Source organism: Agrilus planipennis, unplaced genomic scaffold (assembly GCF_000699045.2).
Source record: "Agrilus planipennis isolate EAB-ADULT unplaced genomic scaffold, Apla_2.0 scaffold138, whole genome shotgun sequence".
NCBI classification, from domain to species: domain Eukaryota; kingdom Metazoa; phylum Arthropoda; class Insecta; order Coleoptera; family Buprestidae; genus Agrilus; species Agrilus planipennis.
In genome coordinates, this window is record NW_020439400.1 from 359,107 (window position 1) to 382,548 (window position 23,442).

General features: G+C 32.5%; 1 protein-coding gene across 1 annotated transcript in view; it reads left to right on the forward strand.

Annotated features, from left to right (window-relative positions):
• The first annotated feature begins 60 nt into the window (after window positions 1-60).
• LOC108735762 (cyclic nucleotide-gated cation channel alpha-3-like) overlaps window positions 61-23,442 on the forward strand; it is a 110,787-nt gene continuing 87,405 nt past the window's right edge. Inside the window, exon 1 of the mRNA XM_025978916.1 lies at window positions 61-574. The gene's annotated coding sequence lies outside the window, so the exon portion shown is untranslated. The remainder of the gene's footprint in view (window positions 575-23,442) is intronic.

Genomic DNA, 23,442 nt, shown 5'->3' on the forward strand with positions numbered 1-23,442 from the left:
CATCCCGAAAGCCTAGATGCTGGCGCTTGCGTATTTCCGACGCTGAACCCGCAGTGATATCGCAACAGCATCCGGGATTGCAGCACACAGCAGGCTGGCACGCATGCATGTAGTTAGAAGTGAGCAAGCAAGCAGTAATAGTAAGTAGCAAACAGGAATCTGGAATAGTGCACCGCACCGGGACGTCGCGTTGCAATCGAACAAAATCAGTCGTATGACGACGGTGGTTGACAGGGTATTTTATTATTTATTATAAAATATAAAAAGGAAAAGTTGGTTCGCGGTGCAGCGGTCGATCTTTGTGCGAATACGCGATTCGGGTCCGTTGTTATCATCACGATGTACGGGTGTGAGTGATGTGGTGAACGAGAGGGTCGAAAGGACTCTCCATCGGTCTAGTCTGCTGGCGATGAATAATCTGCGGTGATGATGTGAGGGCAAGAGCAAGCAGTGTTACGTATTATTATTATCACCGTTGATCATAAGAAGAAAGAACGTGAAAGGCAACAAGTGTGAGCCGCCGCGGCGGATAGGAGTGATGCACAGTCACCGCAGTTGTACAGGGTGTTCCGAGGTACTTTACTTATCATATACCTAGGTACAAGCGATTAAAAAAACAATCACTCTAGAAAATGGATTGTGTATTTGTTTAAAAAATTGTGTCTACTATTATAAGCATTTAACGCCTCGGTCGAATTTGATACTTATCATTAAAATTTATCATCACCTATTGGATATGCCTGTTAGTGCTTTTCTATCATTATTTATGTGATTAGTTTTTCTTGTATTTTTGCTTTATACGTATTTTAGGTATAATTACTTTTTATCTGTTTGTATGTAGTTTTTTGTTTTCTATTAAATAAATGATTTAATTAATTTGCTATACTGCTTTTTATTTTGTTTTTTTTATTTTATTTATATTCATTTTTATTTACCCATTTACGTAAGTTTCGAAATTCTTGCAAATATAAGCTAATTTGTTGATTTATTTGGAAATATAATCACAAAAATACTCACTTACATTTTTCAGTTTTATTATTTGCTATTATTACTTACTTTTTATTAAATTAATGGTAGTTAAATTGCATTCATTAGCCGAACATTGTGACCGAGAAGTAAGGAACAATGATTCGCAAATTTCATGAGGAAAAAGACGTACCTACAGAGTAGGATTTTAGACGTCACCCTAAATTTTCATTCAGTTTGCTGCAATATCTTAATTATGTTATCAGACTAACGGAATGTGTCATTTACAGATCAATCATACTAAAAAAATACGAGGCGATAGAAGTGTGGGTAATACGAATACAGACTACTTACTTAATGTTTAAAAATAATAATAATTGGAGTGTCTTCTCTAGTCAATAGAAAATGCATTTTTCATATTTGATAAACTCTTAATGCTACAATTTCGCCCTTCTTCCAAAATAAGTATAAATGTGATTCTAGGTTTGATAACATTCAAAATTTCTGTTATCTCCATCTGCTCTACTACAAACTCCATTCATTCATTTGTGACACAAGAAATACACTTATTATTTATTTATTTTATTATTATTTTTAGAATCGGTGTTTTCGTTTTTATCTATAAACAGATGTCCAACTAGTCTTAGAACTGACGACCTTATGATGATGACGATTTATTGGATTTGTATCAAAAATGGATAAGATAAACTCTTGGTTGGTATAATAATCTGAAGAGTTTATACTCACCCTCATGTGACCGAGTATTTTGCGTCAATTACCTGTGTACAAAGGGCATCTTTAACGCCATTGTGCTGTTAAGACCAGCCTCATTCCGTTGGTCGGTCGGCTAATTTGCAATTTAAATTCAAGCTACTGCTTGTGTAACATTGCAAATTGATTTACTCTTAAAGAACATCAATTCTGAGTTTAATTGCGAAGAACGTCCACGGACGTTTTGTTAGTTTTCGTTATTATCGTTCAAAAATGTATTAGGTACTGTACGGCCGATTAAATGTTGGAAATCCATTTCGTAATTTCAGGGTTTGACTGATTGTGAGTAGATACTAAAGTAACAGCTGAATTAAAAAATCTACACAAGAGTCAAACTTCATACGAAAAATTATTTTATACAAAGACTAATCGGTAGCGATTTAATGGATGTAGGAATTTCGAGAAAACAAAGACGTTTGAAAAGAAATTAGAAAAACATATTCGATTTGTAAATACTTACTTGATATTTAAAAAATTTGTAAAGAAATTTCAAATTCTGTACAACTAAAGCGCGAGTAGAAAGTAGTTTTACATAAAAAAATGATTTTCAATATTTGCTTTAGTTAAATTGGTGTAAGCCGCACTAACGGAACTACCTCCTTATGCAGAGCATTAAGTTTGTTGTATGAGTCACAATAAATTAAAAAAAAATAAACGTCGGGCCTAGACGGTTTTTAAAGAGAAAAACTTTAAAGGTAAATAAAAAGTCCTTGAAATATAAAATTGGCATTAAGGGCGTACACGAAGCCTAAGTTTTTTAAGTATTACTTTTTGCCTAAAAATAAATTCAGACCGAATTATGATACGCCTTTGTTACAAATTTCAATCGTTTTAATCGCAGTAGAAATTTACATTTAAAAACTTTCTGCTTTTTCATTGTGTTTTAAATAAGTGAAATACGCTGAATGTATTAATGCTTTTTTTTGTCAAATTGTAATTGTAAATACTTTTCAGTTTCTTCCCTTTGTCTACAGGTTGCGTGAAGTGCTATGCACCTTGAGCTTAGGTTGGGTTATGTTAAGTTGAGAAAGGATCTCTGAGTGGCATTCGTGAAGTGATATGCGCTAAAAGAGTTCAGGTTAGGTTATAGCAAAAATAGTTTTCCAGTTTAGCATGTGTGATGTTTTTCAAAAACAGTTGAAAATCTCAAAATAGAGATAGGTACTGTTAGCAATGTCGGCCCAAAATTAAAATATACAGGGTGTTCTATTTACAATAACGAAGCTAAGTAACGTCTAGAAAACATGGAAAGAAATGTATTACTGAAAATATTTTCTGTATATGCACCATATGATTGCAGACCAGCTTTATAGAAAAATTGTTTTTATTAAAAGTATAATAATAGAAATATGAAGATTGGAAAAACTTTGGCGGTTGTTGTAGAACAAACAAAATAGCTCAAAACCCCAACGCCAAAACACGACACTGTAGTTGTCCGAAGCACTTTTCGGTCAAAATAATTCGAAGTGGTCTGTATTCTGTCGAAACTGCCAGACGCGGATCGCGATTTCGATCTTTTTGGATCTCATCAGCGCGTCGCAGGCAGCTCCGACAGAACACAGACCAACCTTTACCTGCTGTCTTAACAGCGCGTTTTAGAAAATACTACAAATGGCGTGGTGTGCGCCATCTGTAGTACGATGCTACATTTGAGGATTACATATGCTCCAACAAGGTCCACTTAAAAATATGGATATCTACTTGTTGAAACGAATCCCGGCGTAGCTCACCTCAACGTGACAGGCACGTTACCATAATCGAACAAAGTTACATTCTTCAGGGGCTGAAGTAAACTAAATCTAAATGAGAACTAATCCTAATTTATACTGATAGTTGTTAAGGTTCAGTGAACATGACCCGAAGCCAACAAGGTAGATGTTCAATGGACATTATTGTTAAGAACAATTTGTTTATTTTTATAAATGTATAAACTTTCAAAACTGTCTAGTAAACGATTATTCCTAACTTCTTTAACTAACTTAAGGTTATTAATATTAATATTATGTCCATCAGTAAGAATATGTTGGGCAACACTAGATTTTTCTTCTCTACCAAACCTAGCATGAGCTAGATGTTCTTTAAATCTGGTTTTGATTGAACGTCTAGTTTGTCCAATATATTTTTTACTACAGTCATTACAACTAATTTCATATATCCCCGACTTTTCTAAGAATGGAATTTTATCCTTAGGGTTACCAAGGAGAGTTTGAATGGAGTTGCCATTTGAACTGTAAGCAATCCGTAAACCAAGTTTTCGAAAAATACCCTCGAGTCCGCGAGTAAATCTTGGCTCGTATGGCATAGTAATAAACTTGGTTTTATTAGCATCTGTTTGAAAAGTCGTAGATCTTGAAATAAAATTCCTAAATTTTATCTTATTAATTAATTTATCAATAATGTTACAATTGTAACCATTGTCTTTTGCAATTTTCTTAATTGTACAGAGTTCCTTATGATATCTATTTTTACTAAGAGGGAAGCTAAGTAACCTGTGTACAAGGAAGTTAAAACTAGCCATTTTATGTTGAATACAATGATTAGAGTCGTTGGGTATACATCTAGAGGTATTAGTGGGTTTTCTGTAGATGTCGAATTCTAAAGAATTCCCATTTCTTATAACCAACGTATCTAAAAATGGTAACTTGCCATCTTTTTCCATTTCAACAGTAAATTTAACCGAAGGGAAACGTGAATTTAAAACATCAAGAAAGTCTTGAAGACTTCTGGAACTTAAATCGAAGATAGCGAAAATGTCGTCCNTCCGTAAACCAAGTTTTCGAAAAATACCCTCGAGTCCGCGAGTAAATCTTGGCTCGTATGGCATAGTAATAAACTTGGTTTTATTAGCATCTGTTTGAAAAGTCGTAGATCTTGAAATAAAATTCCTAAATTTTATCTTATTAATTAATTTATCAATAATGTTACAATTGTAACCATTGTCTTTTGCAATTTTCTTAATTGTACAGAGTTCCTTATTATATCTATTTTTACTAAGAGGGAAGCTAAGTAATCTGTGTACAAGGAAGTTAAAACTAGCCATTTTATGTTGAACACAATGATTAGAGTCGTTGGGTATATATCTAGAGGTATTAGTGGGTTTTCTGTAGATGTCGAATTCTAAAGAATTCCCATTTCTTATAACCAACGTATCTAAAAATGGTAATTTGCCATCTTTTTCCATTTCAACAGTAAATTTAACCGAAGGGAAACGTGAATTTAAAACATCAAGAAAGTCTTGAAGACTTCTGGAACTTAAATCGAAGATAGCGGGTCATGTTCACTGAACCTTAACAACTATCAGTATAAATTAGGATTAGTTCTCATTTAGATTTAGTTTACTTCAGTCCCTGAAGAAGGTAACCTTGTTACCGAAAAGTGCTTCGGACAATTACAGTGTCGTGTTTTGGCGTTGGGGTTTTGAGCTATTCTGTTTGTTCTATAATAAAAGAGTTATGGACGAAACTGGTTTAGATGAGACAGCCTGTATTATAAAATATTGAGGAATATTAGAGATATCTACCTTGATAAAACGTTTTTGTTTCCTTTAATCAACGTATTTCGAGTTTATGTACCTTTATCCTAATATTAAGGAACTACTTAATTGTATATGCATGTTTCCGTGACATTTTCCGATTTTAAAATGAAAAGTTATGACAGTTAATTAATGAGCTGCATTAACAAAAAGTTTGTGATATTATTATAAGCCATGGGGCAAGCTATCCAAAACGATTTAGGTACGTTATACAGGTCCGGATAAGATACAAGAGTCTATATTTTAAGCGCGACTTTATTTAGATTTAATAGTTTAATTTCCGTCCAGAACTAGAAGGGTTTCGTCCTTCCTCTTGCCACTGGGCCTTACCCCACATCCGCACTGATTTAATTGCCCATTGCTGCTTAAAAGTAATGCAAAGTTTTCATAATTACGTTTTGCGAAAAGGAACGTAACAAAGTAACGCAGCCGTTGGTAATTTAATGCTGTCGTATAATAAGAAGACAATGTAAACGCGTGTTTATAAATTTTTTTATACCGAAAGAGACAGTTATTTGGTTTACGAGCTAAACAAGGTGTATTAATTTCCAACTCACAAGGGTAGAAGCGTGACGGCAACAGTGGAGCAGCTGCGTCGGGCGGAAAAATTTTCGATAAAGGTTATTAAACACGAATTTGACTAGATGGGCACGTGTAATTAAAAGGATAGACTCACTGTCATATGAGAAAACTGTTATTTTTTAAAAAATAAACTATAAATACTATAATTGTTAAAAATCAAGCCACGAAGGGGTAAAAGGATTTTTAACAAATTGGTAAAGGTTTTCGAGAGTAGTAGGTGAACTGATCAGAGATACTGCAATACAAAATAAAAAGTACCTATTTTTATCTTGTATTTAAGGATGTTTGGGAGGTACAATCGGAGACAAGAGTACATAAAATTAGAAATTCGTGATTAATTAGGTTTTGTAGCATATCATGAGGTAAATAAATACTATCTATACTAAAAAAAAGTATACGGTTTGAGAGAAAATTTGGAATTTGACCAAAAACTTTGAATAAAATAAGAAATAACGAATAATATGGAAAATTTTTAACTGACTTTTGGCAGTGAATATGCCTTGATTTCAACTTCGAAACAAAAAAATATTTAGTTTCAATCTCTATTAATAATGAGCGTAAAACTTTTTAATATGTTTAAATAATAATTAAAACTTTAAAATTGCATTTATTTCAGACAATTATAAATATTATCATTATATTATCAAGTAAAAACGAGATTTTCAGCTAATTTTTCATTTTTTCCTCGATAACCATTTAGTGAATTTGAATAACCTTACGCTAAAGTGATTCTCCAGAGTTCAAGTTACTTATTATGAAAGTTTGAAATTTCTGGTAGCTTTTTTTTTGTTAATAAAAATAAATTTAATCTGTTCGGTTAACGAATCGTGTAAAACTACAATTTTTTTAACTGTTTAGTGAATCGATTTGTAATTGTTACAGGATTTTTAAAATTGAATGAGGAGCGCTCTTCCAAATTTTTATTTGTCTCGTAGCATTTTGACATACCTCCCAAACATCCTTAAACATCGGCTATTGAAGGTATTAGAAGATTAAAAAGGGGACAATGAGACATTCCATGAATGCCTTCTAATTCTTTAACTGAAGAGAGTCCAAAAAATTCTAAACTTGGAAATGGATAATCTAAAATATTGGATCGATATTGTTTTCCGGGTTCAATGGTATGGTCCATGGAATTTTGAAGTTGCAAATTAATATTAGCACCTGCCAAATTATCACTTACCGTACCTTTAGCAGGGTACTACGAAATTCTATGACTTACGACAAAAAACGCAAAACAATATCGAATTGATATTAGTAGTAGTAGTAGGTGAACTAATGCTGTTCTGATTCGGGTCTAAAGGCCGTCGTGTATTGGAGTTCCTTCCCAACGTTTCGCTAGCACGGGTGGCAAGCTCCTTCAGAGGTCCTTTCATCTTCTATGCTGGATGCGGAAACGTTAGGAAACAACTCCAACACACGACGGCCTTTAGACCCGAATCAGAACAGCATCAAAAGGATTTTTATTTTAGTGAAAGGACAACCGACATTTTGGAATTTAATACGAGGCACCTTCATTATAACAGTACTACGTAAAGATAAAACAGTAAATATTATAAATAAGTATTACTGCGTCCTTGTTACCACGTGATTGCTAATTATTTATAATAATAGTATTTGTAAAAATTCCCCGAGATATCGATGCTCAAAGTTGTTACCAGAAATATATGAAATCTGTCATTATATACAATTCCTAGGAAGTTTATATAATTCCTAAATTCGCTCGGAAATGTGTGAAATCAATTATATTACACACATTTCCTAGGAAATCTATACATCATTACATATATTGCAGGTAAATAGGTAATAATACGGCAGGCTGTTGTATATATGTTGGGGGCGGAGATCATACGAAGATACTTTTCGAAGACATTATTCCAACATATCAGGGCAGGGGTATTAAAGAAACTCCAGTCTGTCATAAATCTAATAACCAAACAATAACGTCACCAATTCATATACACAAGCGATCGCATTAGAACCGCGTAAACACAGATAATTCTGAGTCTCAGTTTACTAACTAGTTTTAATCAATTCCTGGTACAATATCGAAATTTCATACAATTCCTGGGAAATGTATTAAGAAATCTTGTTTTATAGATGTTCTAAATAGTCTCGGAATTGTATACAATTCCTAGAGTTCATACATTTCCGGTAACATATACTCATTTTGTTACTCATCATCATCATAATATTCGCATTTCACTAAAATTAGAACATCCCCCATCCTTAACTATTTCTGAACAATAATCTAATCTAGGTCTACCTCTACTCCTCTTAACTCCTTTATAGTCCTTCATGTCTGAGAAGATGACCTACCAATGTATCCTATGGATATTGACTAAAATAATGAAATGACAGCTTAAGAATTTTTATTTTCTGAACACAGAAAACAGATTTCCATTTCGACATCCTGTCTTTAAATGTGTCCATATTGTCGAAATGTAAGCAGAATTTTGAATGCTTCTTTTTTAATGCAAATGGATCTAGAGGCTGAGTACACCGGCACCTACTTATTTATTTAATCATGTTCGATACTAAATATGGTAAAAAGGGAATTAAGAAAGTATTTTGATGGAAAATTTAGTTTCATAAAAAGTCAAAAAATTGCTTCATTTTTGAGTTATTTGAAGAAAACTGAAAGAGGCGCCTTTTTTAATATTACTCAAAAACGCACCGCTTAGAAAAAGAGCACTATGTGGCTTTATCGTCTTTAGAGGCCAAACTACCATATTTAATCATAAAACCCCTATAAAGGAATTGTTCTATACTAAAATCTCTATTCAATAGCCTTCTTTTTACTGACAAGGGCTGACTACTCACATTTGTAAGGCATCTTAACGAAAGGTTTAAGTTTTCAATCGTATGTGTTATAACTTCAAATGTTAATAATTGGTGAAAAAAAAAAAGCAAACAGCCTCTTAAAGGAAGGACCCTTAAGAGACTCTTCGAGAGTCAAAGGAGTGGGGTACAAGAGCAGTAGTCGACAACAGACACATAAAAAAATGCCCTGCTTCAAATTGACTGTACGGAAAGAAATGATCATACATCGGGTTTTAACTGACGAAAATTGTTCTTTTTTTTTTTAATTAGGGCACATTCCTTTAAATACCGTTTTGTTTACTGGGTTGACATAAAAAGATACATTTGTCATAGTCGTTTGTTACTGAGTTTTTGTTTATACTGCAATATAAACACGTTAAATATTATTATTATTTTGTTGTATATAAAAAAAGTGCGAGTCAGATTAGGGCATCGAAGGTTCCGAAACAAAGTTGTAAGGTACTTTTTAAATAGTTTGTCCGACACCCCAATCGAGTCTAGAAGATTTTCCCAAATTATAATGTAACTGCTAATTTAAGGTTTTTAGGATTTTCTTTTTTACTTGTGCTGTAAGACATCGCTTCTTGCCAAATTGCGTACCTAAATATTTGATATTGTTTGCTCTTGAAAAACAGACGAGCAACGAGTTGATCTATAAGGGTTCCTTGTTTCCTTTTGAGATACAGAACCCTAAAATGGCCAATCTTCATCAATTAAAATTTTAGATATGATAATGTTTTGCCCTTCGGGCGATTTGAAATGGTATATTGTGCTTGTCGTCTAGTTCGGTCGACTACTTCTCTTGTATCCTATTTTTTTCTTTTATTTATGAAGCGGTTTACTGTTTTTTAAACATTTGAAGTTACAACATATATTCCATTCGTTTGTTACAAGTTATGTTTTTTACTAGTTTTTCAATTACTCTAATTTAAACAATAAATTACGGACCTTTTCTAACAGTTTATAAGCTAGAAAGACACTATTTCTTCAAGAGCGAATTTACATAAATAAATATGAAAAAATCTTCAATTATTATATTAAGGCACCTTATCTCTTTAAGCTTGCAATTGAAGAACTATGACTCTAATTAAAAATACAAGAACACATATCATTCTTAGCATTTTGATATATTTCAAATGTTATGAATGTATTTGAGATTTTTTCAAAATTCGCTCTTATAGTGAGGCACAGTCAGAATATATCATATCACAATATGCTTTCAAAATTTTACTCAAATCAACCTATTTCCCGTTGTGCGATTGTCCTCAGTAGTCAGTTAGCCAGTAAGGATAAGCTCCTTTATATCATTCAGTGGTATGAACCGAACCCCTTTATTTACTGATTTTATAATTTAAGAAAACACATTTCGAAAGAGTTTGCCTATTTTAATTCTGTCTCTATGGTTGAAACAGGTTCTATAAATCAGTTGTCTTCTATAAGGTAATTGGTGATTTTCCGGCTTCCTGGCCATCGTCGATTAAGGCTTCTTGTTCTTGATGTTTCGTCGACTCGCTATCATGGACGATATCTTCAGGAATTAGAAGGGCCACTAAAGATATCATCCACGCGAGTGGACGAAACAATGAGGATAAGACGCCTTAATAAAAGAGCAAATGACGCTACGCGACGTCAGATACCAGCTATGCCAGATTTGGGGAATTTCCCCAGTTCTAGGGGAAAATATCAAAAATTCTTTCATTTAAGGAAAAAGGGAATTTATGACCTTATCCAGGTCAATCTGAGGATTCTATTGTTTTTTAAAGTCAGTTGAGAGCGAAACGTTATTAACATTAGACGTAGAAGAGTTTTGGAATGTAAATATTTCAATGCTAAGTATGGGATTCTCTAATGTAGAAATTCGAAAAAGTTTAATGGAGTATGTATGTTTGGAGCGCGGTGGGCGCGGCCGAAAAGATAAGGCTAGAAACGTTCGAAATGTCGTGTTTTAGGCGAATGAACAATAGAGAAGGTTAAAAATGAAAAGGTATTAGAAAGAGTAGGAGAACAGAGACTCCATGGAAGTCAATAAGAAATAGGTGAGATAGGTTGGTAGGACACCTTCTCAGGTATAAAGGGCTAGTCAAAGACATATTAGAGGCAGAAATAGGAGTTAGGAAATAGTTAAAGATATTTTTCGGTGGTCCCATCTGGCATCAATGATAGATTACTCGAGAATAATCGATCATATCAACGATGGAAGCGAAATATATATGTAGTTTGTAAATTCTTCTTTATCATAAAAGTTTTTTTTTGCAATTTCAAAGGTATTTGAAACGAATTAGTATGTTATACGTATGCATTTAATATATTCTAAATAATGTAGATAGGAAAATGTTCCATGGTCCTCGCCTTAACATATGTGAACGAGTATGTTAGAGAAATTTATGGAGCATGAATGGAAATTGTTTTGTACATTCTTATAATAAACATATTTTTTACTATACACCGCATCCCTACCGAAAGCACGATATTTTTCCGGCAAGAAATCGCATTTACTCCTTAATAGGAGAGGATTTTACCATTCTCCGCATGGTTTCCACTTTCGTTTTGGCTCGGGTGGCAATTTTCACGCCGCGGATGTTAAAATACTTTCCATATAAACAGTAAATGCGATTCCTAGGAGGTTATGTTGTGCTTTCGTTCCTGAAATCAAAAAAACGTACATTCGGGGAAGCGGTGTGGTAGCAAAGTAACATACGGGCTTTGGGAAGAAAGTACGGCACCTCCTCCCGGGAGTGTGGTGCCTTTCCTGTCGAATAGGGTGGCGATTCACACCCGGAAGCGAATACTGTTCTTTCTTCTCTTGAAACGTTTTTACCACACCTTTACAGAAAGTACGATATTTTCCCTTGACTTCTTATTAGTTTGTCTATAAGTATGCAAAATCCTAAACTAAAAAGATATAAAAATCCAAAGTTCCAAAGACCCAATCAAATATGATAAATAACAATACGTAGAAATTAGAGCTGATAGGGCGAATAAGGCTGTTTGTTTATTACAAAACCACGCCGAGGTTTTACCCTAAATTGGGCTTTTCAAGGTACGTTTTGTAAAGTTATGTTAAAAGTGATTCCGAGTAATTTGGGTTGGCAAAAGCAAAAATACAATAAATGTTGAATGAGGCATTGATATACGTATGTCGTATCGTATGTGTTTTGTTAAGGGGAACAAAATGATACCTTTTGGTATTGGAGTCTAGGTTTACTTGCGCAATATGTCTTTATAGTTATACAGAAGATACGACTTCTTATTAAGAAAGAATTTTAGCATTCTCTGTATTAAAAAAAATCTAGAAGAATACGACAATATATAATAACAACTAAGTACCAAATTCTATCTGAAATTACAATCTGTTTTTCACAACTTTTCTACCCAAAAACTCCTACTACCTGTGTTTATGATTTTTTCTCAATTAATTTTATTTTCGAGATACCCTTTGTCATTATCAGGTACCCGGCCGGATCCTAAAAAATTTGCCGGATCTAAACCGAGTACCGGACCCATCTCTACTCATTATAATAAACATTAAATGCGATTTCTTACCTGGAAGGTTATGCTGCACTTTCTCGTATTTGAAATCAAGAAAAATCGTACAGGTTAAACAGTAAAAAATCGTATAAAAAATACTCAGGAAGAAAGTACGGCATCCCCTCCCCCGGGAGTTTACCGCACCATAATTCACGCCCGGGACGGAATGCCGCACTTTCTTTCCTTGGAGCGTAATATACACTACTTTTTATTTGGATATTTTGAACTAGATTTTTTCGATCCACGAAATCAAATATAAACGCATGTACATAATAAGGGTACGCTTGACTAAATTCAGTACCTAAATAAAACTATATACGTAGATATATATACGTAAAAAAATTAAGTTGCTTTTTTTTGCTAAAACATAATAGACCGACCGGGAGCATGTGAAAGGTGGGGTTCTCATATTTTATAACGCATGCCTTTTTGGTGGTTGATAATGATTTACCCCTTGTTGAGAAAGATAAAAAAGTACTTTCCGGTTCTAGTAAAAATTACAATTTTATTATTAGAAAAATTGTGCGTTTCAATTACACCAAATTGCATGCTTACCTAACATAAGATAATATGCAACAGTTAATGATGATTTAAGGCCTAGTATTGAACGCATGGAATTTGATATCATGGAAAAGCACAAGTTTTCCCAAAATTAAAATTTTAATTTTCAATATGACCTAAAAGCGTGCATCGGTCAAGAAACTTTTTGAAATGAAACTTCTTTACGCACAGTAGGGTTTCGTTTCATGCGAGTTGCTCTGTGACGAAATCCTGCAACGGATGTCCCCCCTCTACTCGGCAACGTAGTCGAGTTCGTAGTGGGGATCGCTTAAGCCGTGAGCGCGCTTTAATGCAACGTTCGTTACAGGCAACTACGGCATGTATAGTGTAGCTTTGTAGCCCTAATACAATGTATGAATGTATTTGTATGTGTTTGTGTATGTGTGCCTACACTCGATAGTCGAAACGACACCATTGACGCCAATTCCTTAACCTCTATCCCGATATGTTTGTGTGTTTGAAGAAGTTTCATTTCAGTAGCGTATTGTATAATTACACGTTTTTTTTTATATTGTTTATCAAGAGGTAAATTGTCAACCCTCAAAAAGACATGCGCTATAAAATCGGAGAACCCCACTATCACCAGACCCTCCGGTTTATAAATACAATCTACCTATTATAAAAATTGTCCACTACCTACCTAACCCACTCTTCCGAACGATTTCTTGTGATTAAAATTTGTTAATTCTACACGAATTTTCCTCTACCAGAGGTAGACTTCGAGAAAATAAACGAAAAAATTGCAAATCATCACGACTCCTAAACATATATTTATTTAAAGATTTTTAAGTACTAGAGATTTGAGAATGACTTTCTACCGTGATGAAAAATTTTAGAAATTTCGATGTTAAGAAAAAAAATTAAAATAAAATTGCTGGACAGCGAACGTCACATTTCCTTAGATCCCCTCTCCCTCTTGTCATATGTTCCCTTCCCTCTCCCTTATTTGTGAACGTATTTTATGAAGGGTCCCTTATAATTCCTTATATGTTTGTATTCTGCATATGAATGAGAAAGAGCATATGGTAGCGAGCACGAGCGTGTTTGTGTGTAACCGGGCATATGTGTGTGTGAGGGGCTTATCGATTCGCTGACTAGCCGCGGGCGCCTTTCTTCATGTGCGCCGTATCTCTAAACGTGTGTGTCGTACCTGCGTTCCGGGAAAGAAATTAAACAGTTCGAAGAAAACGAAACTTTTACGGACGGCTCGAGAATGTTCCCGAAAGGAGGCAAGGGAGTATTTAAAGGAAGAAACGATCGCCGAAGTGGAGTAGAAGTAAATAGACCGTTGCAGGAGTGAATCAAGGAATAAATTGACGGTGATAGAAGTGAAATAAATAGAACAGTGTGTAAATAAATAGAATAATTACCTAAGTTAGTAATAATTGAATAGTGTTCAATAATAATTAGTGTAAATAAATAGTTTTTGTCGTTGTGAGTCTTAAAAGTTAATTTGTNTGTAATAAATAGTTTTTGTCGTTATGAGTCTTAAAAGTTACTTTGTTAAACCCATGAACATTACAATATGTTGATTATTTGTAAAATCAAAATGTACCTACTTTATGTTCTTTTTTTTGTGAAAATCATAATAGGTTTTTCCCATTTAAAAATCGAATTTTCCGTTCAGTAAAAAAGAAATACAGCCCTTTATACATACAGAATAATAGGCACATGTATATAGTGCGGCGCCAGGCTGTTGTCAAATTACTGAGAAAAAGGGTGAAATGTGTCCGGAGCAATTAACGACCAATTAAGGCTGTACTCCTTTTCCTGTCTAATTTCGTCGAGAAATCGAGACAACTACCGAGTACAGTTTCAAACCAAATCGAAAACGGTATCAGCAATCGCTTCAAAAATTCCTTTTATTCGTTGCTTTTGTATCAACTTTCTGCCTCCCCTAAATATAACAGCCGCTATATTAATACACTTCGCTTCGCCTATTGATTTGTTTCTTTCAGATATGTCTTTTGAATATATGTTATAGTTAATATGCAGAAATGTCATTTATTTGAAATACTTGCATTTAAAATGCAAATACAAAATAAAAAATACCTATTTTTGTCTTGCGTTTGAATACTTTTTTAAGGAAAGCATTTTGTAATTTATTTAACATATTTTTTCAAACATACTTTCTTTTTCTCGTTAAAAGTTTTGCTAGTATCACCGATCAAACATTATATAAAATGACTAATAAAAGTTTCTCACATTGGCTATTGAAGGGATGAGAAGCTAAAAATGGGGACAAAGATACATTCCATAAATGCCTTCTAATTCTTTAACTGAAGAGAGCGAAAAAAATTCTAAACTCCTTGGAAATGGATGGTCTAAAATATTAGATCGATATTGTTTTCCGGGTTCAATAGTATGGTCCATGGAATTTTGAAGTTATAAATTGATATCAGCACCTGCCAAATCAAGAAGCAACTATGAAATTCTATGAATTATGACAAAACAGTTCCCAAAACAATATCGATCTCATATACGCCAACTGTTTAAAATTCAAAAATCTACAAGATATCGTGGTGTGCTAATAAATGCATATAATCCAATTCATAGAAAACAATTCGAAAACCTTCAGTTATTAGATGAACCCAAAGCTAACGAAACTATGGATTGCATTTCTTTCTCTTATTGTAATGTGTAAAAGATCAGAAACAAAATGGGGTTGTAAATATTTTGATATAAAATTATTGTTGGTGATTTTACATGAATAAAATGTACAACAAACAAAATAGCTCAAAACCCCAACGCCAAAACACGACACTGTAGTTATCCGAAGCACTTTTCGGTAACAAGGTTACCTTCTTCAGGGACTAGTTCACTTCAGTTGAAAAAATATTTTATACTTAAGCAAATTTAGAAAATGAAGTAGGTACTACAAAAAAGTATTTATTTGGAAAGAGGATTTTGAAAATACGTATTTTACATTTAGCATTACTAAAGGGAAGTCTATTTTGTATTTTACATTTAAACTAACAAATCAAAAAGGTCATCAGTCCTAAGACTGGTTGGATACGTACCTTCACTCTTTCATATCCTGAGCTAATCTTCGCATTGCCCCAAAACTAGAACAAACCACATCCTTAACTATTTGCGAACAGTAATCTAACCTAGGTCTACCTCTACCTTCTCTGGCCTGAAGGGCCAGGCATTAGAAGCAGAAACAGAAGTTAAGAGGAGTAGATGTAGACCTATATGAGATTACTGTTCGTAGATGATGTGAGATGCTCTAGTTTTACTGAAATTCCAAGATTATCTCAGGATAAGAAAGAGTGGAGTTGCATGTCAAACCATTCTTAGAACTGAGGACCTTATGATGATGATGAAACCTAACTTCATTCAGAAAAACAGTATGAAAATTATGGTTACTATTATTTGATATTCTCAAAATAAAACTTCAAGTCAAAAGAAGTTGGAAATACCGGAATGCCGGGAACCGCAGGGTACTCGGCATTAGTTTTGTCGGGTACTGGTCGGGTTCCCTAGGCAAAACCACAATAGTTAATGGTTCATGTCTTCGTTCTGGCGGACTTTTCATTCAATACCACCCTCAGCAACGTCTCAAACCGTATCAAGTCCTATTTAAAAAGTCGTTTAAACACTAAACCAATAAAATTTAAATTTTTGGTTAGGGGATTTTCAATGAGCTTATAACTAAAAGACTGCAAGGTGGTAAAATTACAATAATAAAATATCGTTAATGAAAAGTTGATATATATTGGCAAGTGACAAAAATTGTCACACTTTGGCCATACTGATGCATTCTTGTTCACGAATAAAAGTAAACACAAGAACTATATCGAAATAATAAATACTTGAGCACCTATAGTAAGCAATAAGTAATACAAATTAGGGCAAACGACCTACTCAAATACAAACTTAATTATCAATTCTTACTAGGTAGGCTTTTAGTTATAGTTATTAAATTATTATTGGGGATGTTGGTTTTTTTTTCGTTTTTGTCTGGTATAAGTACCAAGCACAAGTGCCGGAACCATACCGAGTACCCGGCCCATCTTTAATTAATAGTAGGAGGATATTAATAGGTTCTTTTATCTTCAAATTTTGTTATTGAGTCAATGTTGAAATAACTTAGCATTAACAAATAAATCAAACTTCCTTTAGGTGTACATTGCGAAAATAATGTTCAAAAAGTATTTAAAATAAATAAATGAAACAGGTATTTACCAATGATTGTTCAAAAATGTATCCATATCTTTGAAACAACTTGTCTATACGAACCAGTTTTTTTAAATTCACTATAACACTACGGAAACTTTAAACATCGCGTAGCACAAGCAACCGAATTACTGAATGAAGAACATACATAATTATAAGAACGTTAGACTAGATCTTTAACTTCGTTATCATTATTAAATAATACATAAATTGCACAACCGTGACAGCACCAGTCGTATGCTGCTTTAGCGCTTTCCGTTTTATTTACACCGAGAAAATATTGTATTATATTGTGGTAACGTCATCATCAGTGGCGGATTAAAAAGTGTTACCTAAATGGAATTCGTAACTGACAAGTCTAAAAAAATTAAAGCAATAATAGTTTACAGCAGTCGGGTTAGATGGTGTTGATAATAAATTAGTTGTTAAAAAATAAAAGTAAAAATGAAATTGGAATATTTTTAGCACGTCAAAAATAGAAAAGTAGAGTTTGTTGTCAATCAAAAAAAGCAATAATGTCGGCTACTTTAAGTTTGGAAATTTTAAATGTGCATTATCTCCTACATTTATAATTATCTCAATTTTTTCTTCCACCAGCATTGCTTTTTACTTTAAAACTAATATTTGATATTCATTGAAAAACTGACAAACATGTCATTTACACGGCAATTTTGATCCCAATTGTATTATTGCTAATGTGCATGCATAAATATTCATTCATATGGGGCAAGAATGTAATGAATTATACAAGATCTTAATTTTAGCAATTGATAGATATGATTGCATATTTCTAACTACTTTTTAATTCTCAGCAACTTTTCGTCATAATGGTTTCTGCTATTTTTAATAATGAAGGTACTTTCCTGTTACACAAATTTCATGGTTTATGCCAAAACTTGTTTATATATGACTGATAAATTACGTCTGATGACTTATGTCTGACTTTATATAAAGAGTAATCTTTTTTCGTATGATTAATAATAAAAAACTTCCTCATATACTGCCAACACACTGTATAATAAAATGATGTTGCAGTATAATAAAATAATGTTACAACAACGCGTTTACATTCTTCTCCTTTACACGAAAAAAAAATTGAAATATTTTTCTGATGTTATACATTTTAAAGCACCTATATATATTTATATATATTACACCACTTATCTATATGAATTAATAGATTTTTATTTGATGTAAGACGCTCGTGAATAGGAGCTCTTACATTATCGTCATATTTTTCACTATTTATTCCACATTCAGTTAAATGATTGGCAGAGAAACTTTGTTCCTTGTATCATAGTTACTCCTTACTGGGTGCAGTTTAACATAATGTATATGGTGGATCCTAATAGCATCCTATATATATATATATACAATTTGTTTTAATACTATCCAATGAATGTATTTCAGTTAGCTTCATTAGCAGTTTATTTGTCAACACTACTATCCCTATTGTAATATTTTTTAAACTGTAGGCTTTTTCTGGCATCTTTTTATGCTACATACGTCCACAGATCAAATCTCAAAGGATCATCAAAGTCGCTCAGACGGTCCCTTATAGGAGATAAAATAGATAAATAATCCACGCCACTGGGTTACCAGTGTCCCTCACGTCTTTTCGGCTATAAATAGATCAGTAGGAGTTTTCTTTATAAACTGTTTGAAAAATATGTCAATCGTGGCAGCACTTGTCGGATTGTCAAATTATAATTACGTAAACGGTCAAAAAAAAGGTAGCTCTAAATAAAATGAAATTAAAATATGACGGAAATTTTTAATTATTTTCTAACAAAGACCAAATATATAGTAATAGAGAATGATATTTGCGAAATGCTTTCTAATTCGATAACAGAAAACAGATAAAACATAATATGTAATTGTATAGGTGTCTATAGTATGGGGGAATATAAGGAAATATAAAACTGATGTTTATTTTTCTGATAGGTAGAATATATGAAAGAAATGTTTTTTATTCAATTAGTTTGATTATGGATATATTATAATTAAATGTGGTAATAAACTGGGAAAATTTTATAAGTGAAATTTATCTATTCCTACCTTTAGTTTTCGTCAACAGTCTAGGCGAATTTGCTGAAAAATCGCCTTTTTTTGGAAAATTTTAGACTAGGCCTGATTTTTGCATGTAAATTAGTAAGAAATTCATCATTAATCATTTTGTTTATAAACAATTTAAGGTAATTTCTTGATGCTGTTTTCGTTTTTCTTCTATAACTTTTTTCTGTTGATTTTTGCGAGAGTTAAATGAGAAAATAATCAGTTTTTCGATAAGGGTACAGGGGTCCGATTTTTCCGTGATAATTTTTCTTCAATAAATGAAGATTCATCGAGAACAAGCAATTTCTTTGATGTAGAAATTCGGCTACAATTGCTTTGAAATTTTAGGTAAAGATGCATTTTTTATAGTCATTAATCTTGTTAGAATTTTATCCTGATCGAATAAAATAATTAATTTGTTAATAAAAATAATTTATAAATTTTATATTGCTATCAAATGTTAATTATTGATTTGTGCTCACAGAGAATATTTAATTCAATCATTAAATTAATATTTTTTTATTATTTCACGTTATTATTGGCTATATGTTTGTAAACCCGATTTTTAGGTAAGATACTTTTATTGGTCCCAAACTAAAGGTTTTTTCATATATTGAAGAAAATTTATCACTTTGAAAAATCGGGCCCCCTCACCCTTATCGAAAAAGTGATTCCAAATAACGTTCATACTTGACTTCTATTCGATTAAATCATTAGAAAAAAGTTACAGAAGAAAAGCGAAAAAATATCAACAAAACGGTCTTAGTGTTTACAAACAAAATTTCTCATACTTGTGAAGGTATACACAAAATTTATTAATGGTGTACGTAATGTATTTATTCAAAAATTACTTCTTTTCGTCTAATTTGCCTGGACTACTAAACTAATAATATTTTAAAGAAGCAAAGTTTGTAAGTTTGGACGTAGAAGGCACTAATTTCCAAAATAACTCATCTGATTTAAAAATATCTTTCACCAAAATTAAGTTGGACCTTCTGGGTGGTCATATTATTCAGTTAAAATAAGAAGGCTTTTCTTGGAGGTCAATTTTGCAAGGTATATTGACGAAAAGACGGTTGACCGAATGCGTTTTCATATGAAATGTACCAAATATTACATTTCGATTGTAGTAGGTTGAATTTGGGGCGATCGATAGGGAAAGAAAACTTATTGGTATATTTTTTCGCCGCATAAACATTGTGAAGATCATTTGGGCGATAAAAAGGAATCAAGAGTGAAAAGCTAAATCAGAATTTTCTTTGGTTTAATAAATCCGATAATCATGTTGCTGTCATTTGGCAACGATCATATGGAACTATTGGTATGTACAGTGCAACGAGATACGAATACCGAATTCTGACATATTAAATACGTCCATTATCATTTCCAAAAAATTGCAATAAGTATACATATATATCAACAAATGTCGTTTAATATTATAAACGCTAAGTTTTCATTCACTTTCCCCACCTTTTTATACATAGGTACGTAAAATATTATCGTAGGATTGTGGAAATATCCATTATCGTTCTTGATCAAGATCTAGACAATTCAAGATAAGGGGTAGTTTTTGTAAACTAGATCGAAGAAGATTTATGGTTTATTCATATTATTAAAATATAAGGAATTCATGATTTTTTTGTCAATTAGGTGTTTTTATGCAGTTTAATATTGTATTAGGATAGTTTTTACCCTCCTTACAGGAATGTTCAATTACTTTGGGTAAGCATTATTTTAATACCAACATTTTTCCTTATTTACACCCTAATATAGAGGATATTTTCAGTTTTTAGAGATAAAATCAATTAATATACAAATTTTTCGATATTACATTTGGATTTTGTATCTAAAAATACTGAGAATATCCTCTGTATTCTTTTGACATTCTTCTATAGATATTGCAACAAGCGTGTCATAAATTCAGTTACGTAAGTTTTATCCCTAAAGCTAATTTATTTCAAAAATTATATTCTGCACTTTGTTAACGTGACAATTACGAGAAACATTCGTTCATAGCATTTAGGTGAAAAAATACTAATAAATGCGTTAAAAGCATATATGTATGTATTATCCGATTTAAAGTGTAAGAAAATCGATTCCTTGAAAGTACCTAATAGCATTCCAAAACAGGAATATGTATAATGAGCCCTTAAACAAATGAAATCCGTCAATAATAAATAAAAAAACGCGAAATATGGTTTTGTTCGGACACTTAATTATAAGGGTTGTAGTTATTGTTGTATTTGTTTGTTTCAGAGTTTAAATTGTGGCTTTTGTTGGTGCCCATATTTACTCTACCTAATTATCTCATGCAAAAGTTTTTATCGGAAATGGCGAATATGTAACAGTAGGTGCTGCTGAAAAATAGCTAGGATATGACCAAAAATTGTCATAGAGCGGCTTCTCAAATTAGTATATGTAAATGTAGTATATATTTTCGAGAAGAGAATGTATGTGAATTCCCACTTAATATCTCAAAAACGCGTTTGAAAATTAAATATCCAAAAATGGACAATCTTCAGATTTTTATTTTTTTGCAAATAGTTGATGAGGAATTTCAATTGTTTAAGTTTAACACGTTGAGAAAGTGCAGGGTATAATAATATAAATTTTCCAATAAATGGATATTTTTCCATTATCACATCTGAAGCATTATAAAGTTGGGACAATTAAAATTGGCAAAGGCTGCAATAAATTATCTATGAGAATGGACGTATCTTCTTTCTTGTTTTCACCCTAGTCATTTGCTGCGTTTTGAACACGGCCTTGTTATGTTAAGAAATGCTTTATGATTAGTACATACGAAGTAAAAAGAGATAATTGAATAATAGTAATCGGTGTAGTGGTTAGAGGTTGGTTAGATACGCAAAAGTTCAGGGTCGGCTTTGTTACTGCCTGGTTATAATTATATCTCTCAACAAGCTTTGCTTTCCAAAATTTCTGAGAATGTTGAACTTTCTTTAAAGTCCGATGCTGGCAACATGCTCATATTCTGCTTCTCTTTCTATTACATATATTAACTGGTGTAATGTTATTCCTTTTTCTTTATTAGTGTCCATTACAATTCCTACCTGACATCTCTTTTCTATGTTTACGATATTTCCTACAACGTCTGCCATGAGTAAAAGTAGGCGTTCTGTCAGCAACTGCTCTAGTCTAGTTAATAAGTTGAAAGAAGAAAGTAAATGCGACAGTTTTATTACGGACTATGCCAATTTTGAACGTCTCAACTATATGATGGAACGCTACGTCTTGGCTCACGATCGCAGCAACTGTTCGCTGAAAGGATAATTATTCTTCACGTAACGTTCGCACCTGCCCTTTAGAATTGTTTTAGGACGTTAGGATTTTTGCATATTATAACCTCAAAGAAGTGTTATTTTTTGTCATTTTATGAGCTTTTTGAAGTTAATAAAGTTCAAAATTAGCCTTGCACGTCACTATTTTGAAGTATATGAATCTCAAAATTTAAATGATGCTTTTTTGGCCTGTTTAGTTTTAAAAGTCTACTCTATTTCCGGAGTATTATTTTTTTGTTCGCCATCATATGATTGATTGTCTTCAGCCCTAAGACCAAACAGTAATCTAATGAAGTTCTACATCTATCTTTTAATTTCTGTTTTTACTTTTGATAGGTTAGGTTAGGTTATTTATTGTTTACCATCATATGACTGTCTTTACCCCAAGAACAAACAGTAATGTAATCAAGGTCTACGTCTATCTTTTAATTCTTGTTTCTGCTTCTGATAAGTATTTATACCTATTTCGCCCATTTTCTATAAACCTGCATAATGTCCTTTATTCTCCCACTCTTTCTAATATGTCCTCATTTCTAACCTGTCCTATTCCGAGTATTTCATCTTAAGAACGTTCCCAAAAAAAAAAAATTTTCTTACGATCATTTTTAAAATTTAATTGTAAATGCCTACCTGTATTCTGAATGCATACGAAAAATTTTGACCAATTGAAAATATTAGCATTTTAAATTTCTATTTGAACGCATGTTAATTCATACATTCATGTAGGTTTTAGTGCCTAACAATTTTAATTTTCTTACAATTTTTTTTACATTTCGGGAATTAGCAGTTAATATTCACATAAATAATTTCCATACAAAATCGGTACAAGAAGCGGTATTAATTTTGTTGTAAACAATGTGTAAAGTAAATCTCAGACTCAAACTCTCCTGCATTAGCTGATCAGTAGTGTGCGACATGGCTTCGCTGCAATAGCGCGGGACGTTTATGTTGATTATCCTAAACTGTAGAACCTGCGTGTTTTTATTTGTTGTTGTCTGATTTCATTTAACAATATTAAAATTACTATTAATATTCACTGGATTATTATTAATATTACAATTACTAATAATATTGATTATAATTCAGTTCATTATTATTTTGAATAAAAATGTTTAGTTGAAAAAACATGAGTTCTACTTTTTAATA